A 5337-nucleotide genomic window follows, 5' to 3' on the forward strand; every position below is an offset into this window, starting at 1 on the left:
CAGTGATCAATAAGCCTACCAAGCACGATTTGTACACATTGTGAGATTGCAAAACATTTTGCACTTGTAATTTTAATATATACTGTGGCAGACATAATCTTGGATGATATCTTGCAGCTAACCTGTCTACGGAAATTGTGAAGAATTAACTGAACGACTAAAGAACACTCACAATTATATAGCTACGTACAACTAGTATAGCAGTTATCCATTAGCACAGCATCTTCTAGAAAACGGGCTTCATATAGGTGAGGAGATGATTTTAGGGAAATGTGTTGGAGAGGAGTGGTGCAGTTGTTTTTGGATATACGTAGCTTCCGAGAGGGCAAAAGAAAGCACAAGGGTTACAGCAGAGAATTTACACAACTGAACTGAATGGAAAGCAGTATTCGAAGGCTTGATTGCTGAATGTTTCCAGGGTATTAGTTAGGATGCGCTAGTACCTGGACGGCAGTGTTCATTTCGGAGGATAGGAATTTGGGAACCAGAAATTTAAGATAAGGCCTAAGCCTACTAATAAAAGCGAAGGATTTCAAGCTTTAAGTACACCTTCTTAGTACGACTGAGATCCGAGTGCAGCTGGCATCGTAAAGCAACCCAGGGCGTTGGTGAGATGCTGGCGAGCATGCGATACAGCGAGCGGCGGTGTACCTGCTCGTCTAAGTTCACGGCTTATCCTCGATAATAGCCTTAGCGAGATCATTGGCGCCAGTACCCTGTCCGCCGCCGTGAGAGCTGCTAAACGGATTAGAGTCGCTGCGTTAGCATGCAAAGTGCGAGCAGAACAGGACAGCGTGGCTCTGTAAGCTGCAGACCGGTTCTCGGAACGCTGAGACCACTCACGCTGAAGGAAGTCCCTCTGGACGACGTCTCTCACAAAGGAATAGTCAGACTTGTCATATCGAAATCTGCCGAATTTTTTTGCTACTAACAGGTAACGTCGCTCGAAAAACACAAGCCACGTTTCATCTGCCGATACACACTGAAAGTTATCTAAAAAATCACATGGAAGTTGTGTTTTCTGTCATGGCGGCTGCGATTAAAAGATGGATACTCCTGGACATCGTCAGCTATTGTTAGGGCGTGTGGTGCACATGATTCGAGAGCAGAGGAAATTGTATTAACGGCGCAGCCCTGTTTCAAGAGAAATCTCGAATCTAGGCTCTATTAAATACAGAAGCTATTACTCGTTTCTTTTGTTTATTTATTCACTTGTTTTGGTTCCTTCAGGTAAATGTAAATTTATTTTATGGTAACTGGTTGGAATCACGCCGTTTTAGCCTAAATATATCTGTACGATCCATCTCGCTCTGTAGATGATGGAAACCCTGTGAATGTTTTGCCTTTTGCTTTAGATATGTACTGGATGTCACATGAAACTTACACGATTTACAAACGCAGTTATATATATATATATATATATATATTTGCGGCATCATTAAACAACTCAAAAGCACTCCGTCTTCAGGCCACGAGTGGCCTACCGGGACCATCCGACCGCCGTGTCATCCTCAATAGATGATGCGGATAGGAGGGGCGTGGGGTCAGCACACTGCTCACCCGGTCGTTACGATGGTATTCTTGACCGAAGCCGCTACCATTCGGTCGAGTAGCTCATCAATTGGCATCACGAGGCTGAGTGCACCCCGAAAAATGGCAACAGCGCATGGCGGCCCGTATGGTCGCCCATCCAAGTGCCGACCACGCCCGATAGCGCTTAACTTCGGTGATCTCATGGGAACCGGTGTATCCACTGCGGCAAGGCCGTTGCCTAAACAACTCAAAAGCACAGACTATATTTTTATCCAGCCGATTCTTGTTGTTTTGTTTCAAATGCTAAATAATTCCCAGAAATGACTAAATCTCAGAAGGGAGCAGAGTGCGGTGTGTGGCATGAAGAAATGAAATCACTGATAGCTGCCCAAAGAAATTTTCGACATGAATTTCAAAGAGCGCTAACAGCCCTTGATTAAGGCTTGGATGGCAGAGTATTGGCTATTGTGAGTGTAAGCTTAGAGTCAGATTCTGGCAAAAAAGGCGCATCTAATGAAATTTCGAGGAGATCTGGGGGACTTTCCAAAGAGATCGGTCAAAGTCAGTCCTCTGTCTTCACGAGAGATAAATATCCTTCGTTCAATAGTTCACTAGATGCTGTATAAACAACTTCTCTTGCAAGTCCACAAAGTTCAAATTGTACAAGCACTGGACCGAGACGACTTGCAGCTTCGCCGCGAGTTTGCTATTGACATGTCGAATCGGATCGGGCAATACCTCAACTATCCAACTATCGTTTTTACTGACGAAGCAAACCTCCACCATGTGTGAAGGTCATTGGTGCAAGGTTCGCATCTAGAAATCGTCCACAGTTTTCGGTAACACGTCTGAGACAGCGAAAAGGCGAATGTGTGGATCGCGAATATGAAAAACAGTGTAGTACCAACATATTTCCTCCTCGTGCAAACAGTAACAGTAACTATTTACCTGGACATGCTGAGCAGTTTATTGTCCCCCAGCCTTTTCGCCTTTTACCAAAGGTGAACTTCGAGCAGGATGATGTACCATCGAACAGGAGTTTACATGTTAATAACCGGTTTTCGGCTTACAAGGCCATCTTCAGACATTTACATGTTCATCATGTTTACATGTTCATCACTTCCTGGATCGAATGTCTCTACTCGTACAGTGACGGATGACCCAAACAACCCACCTTGATCTCCGTTCATAACGCCTCTGGATTTCTTCATGAGGAGTTACATGAAAGACATTATGTATGCCGTCTCTGGATACATGCTCTTGCGCACATAGGGCTTAAATACAGTAGGGTCTAATCACCTTATGTGTTACGAAATGAATGTATTGACATTATGTACAAAAGTCACTCTACGCAATGCTGCAAATTGGAAGTACCTACGTCTACAGCTACATCTACATCTACATTAATACTCCGCAAGCCACCCAAAGATGTGTGGCGGAGGGCACTTTACGTGCCACTGTCATTACCTCCCTTTCCTGCTCCAGTCGGGTATGGTTCGCGGGAAGAACGACTGCCGGAAAGCCTCCGTGTTCGCTCGAATCTCTCTAATTTTATATTCGTGATCTCCTCGGGAGGTATAAGTAGGGGGAAGCAATATATTTGATACCTCATCCAGAAACGCACCCTCTCGAAACCTGGACAGCAAGCTACACCGCGATGCAGAGCGCCTCTCTTGCAGAGTCTGCCACTTGAGTTTGCTAAACATCTCCGTAACGCTATCACGCTTACCAAATATCCCTGTGACGAAACGCGCCGCTCTTCTTTGGATCTTCTCTATCTCCTCCGTCAACCCGATCTGGTACGGATCCCACACTGATGAGCAATACTCAAGTATAGGTCGAGCGAGTGTCTTGTAAGCCACCTCCTTTGTTGATGGACTACATTTTGTAAGGACTCTCCCAATGAATCTCAACCTGGTACCCACCTTACCAACAATTAATTTTATATGATCATTTCAGATGGTTCAAATGGCTCTGAGCACTACGCGACTTAACTTCTGAGGTCATCAGTCGCCTAGAACTTAGAACTAATTAAACCTAACCAACCTAAGGACATCACACACATCCATTCCCGAGGCATGACTCGAACCTACGACCGTAGCGGTCGCTCGGCTCCAGACTGTAGCGCCTAGAACCGCACGGCCACTCCGGCCAGCCTATGATCATTTCACTTCAAATCGTTCCGCACGCATACTCCCAGATATTTTACAGAAGTAACTGCTACCAGTGTTTGTTCCGCTATCATATAATCAAACACTAAAGGAGCCTTCTTTCTATGTATTCGCAATACATTACATTTGTCTACGTTAAGAGTCAGTTGCCACTCCCTGCACCAAGTGCCTATCCGCTGCAGATCTTCCTGCATTTCGCTACAATTTTCTGATGCTGCAACTTCTCTGAATACTACAGCATCATCCGCGAAAAGCCGCATGGAACTTCCGACACTATCTACTAAGTCATTTATATATATTGTGAAAAGCAATGATCCCATAACACTCCCCTGTGGTACTCCAGAGGTTACTTTAACGTCTGTAGACGTCTCTCCATTGCGAACAACATGCTGTGTTCTGTTTGCTAAAAACTCTTCAATCCAGCCACACAGCTGGTCTGATATTCCGTAGGCTCTTACTTTGTTTATCAGGCGACAGTGCGGAACTGTATCGAACGCCTTCCGGAAGTAAAGGAAAATAGCATGTACCTGGGAGCCTGTATCTAATATTTTCTGGGTCTCATGAGCAAATAATGCGAGTTGGGTCTCACACGATCGCTGTTTCCGGAATCCATGTTGATTCCTACATAGTAGATTCTGTGTTTCCAAAAACGACATGATACGCGAGCACAAAACATGTTCTAAAATTCTACAACAGATCGACGTCAGAGATATAGGTCTATAGTTTTGCGCATCTGCTCGACGACCCTTCTTGAAGACTGGGACTACCTGTGCTCTTTTCCAATAATTTGGAACCTTCCGTTCCTCTAGAGACTTGCGGTACACGGCTGTCAGAAGGGGGGCAAGTTCTTTCGCGTACTCTGTGTAGAATCGAATTGGTATCCCGTCAGGTCCAGTGGACTTTCCTCTGTTGAGTGATTCCAGTTGCTTTTCTATTCCTTGGACACTTATTTCGATGTCACCCATTTTGTTGTTTGTGCGAGGATTTAGAGAAGGAGCTCCAGTGCGGTCTCCCTCTGTGAAACAGCTTTGGAAAAAGGTGTTTAGTATTTCAGCTTTACGCGTGTCATCCTCTGTTTCAATGCCATCATCATCCCGGAGTGTCTGGATATGCTGTTTCGAGCCGCTTACTGATTTAACGTAAGACCAGAACTTCCTAGGATTTTCTGTCAAGTCGGTACATAGAGTTTTACTTTCGAATTCACTGAACGCTTAACGCATAGCCCTCCTCACGCTAACTTTGACATCGTTTAGCTTCTGTTTGTCTGAGAGGTTTTGGCTGCGTTTAAACTTGGAGTGAAGCTCTCTTTGCTTTCGCAGTATTTTCCTAACTTTGTTGTTGAACCATGGTGGGTTTTTCTCGTCCCTCACAGTTTTACTCGGCACGTACCTGTTTAAAACGCATTTTACGATTGCCTTGAACTTTTTCCATGAACACTCAACATTGTCAGTGTCGGAACAGAAATTTTCGTTTTGATCTGTTAGGTATCTGAAATCTGCCTTCTATTACTCTTGTAAACAGATGCATGTCTGTAAGCATTTAGAAATTATGGAGGTTTCATGTGGACACCCTGTACATTATATTCCAACTGAAGCCTTCAACAGAAAACACGTGAATTTTTTGTCATGTGCGA

At 44.5% G+C, this 5337-nt stretch overlaps 1 pseudogene; it reads right to left on the minus strand.

The window, feature by feature from the left end:
- Positions 1–1654: 1654 nt before the first annotated feature.
- LOC124726909 lies at positions 1655–1772 on the minus strand (annotated as a pseudogene).
- Positions 1773–5337: the final 3565 nt, after the last annotated feature.

The sequence above is a fragment of the Schistocerca piceifrons genome, chromosome 1, assembly GCF_021461385.2.
Source record: "Schistocerca piceifrons isolate TAMUIC-IGC-003096 chromosome 1, iqSchPice1.1, whole genome shotgun sequence".
NCBI classification, from domain to species: domain Eukaryota; kingdom Metazoa; phylum Arthropoda; class Insecta; order Orthoptera; family Acrididae; genus Schistocerca; species Schistocerca piceifrons.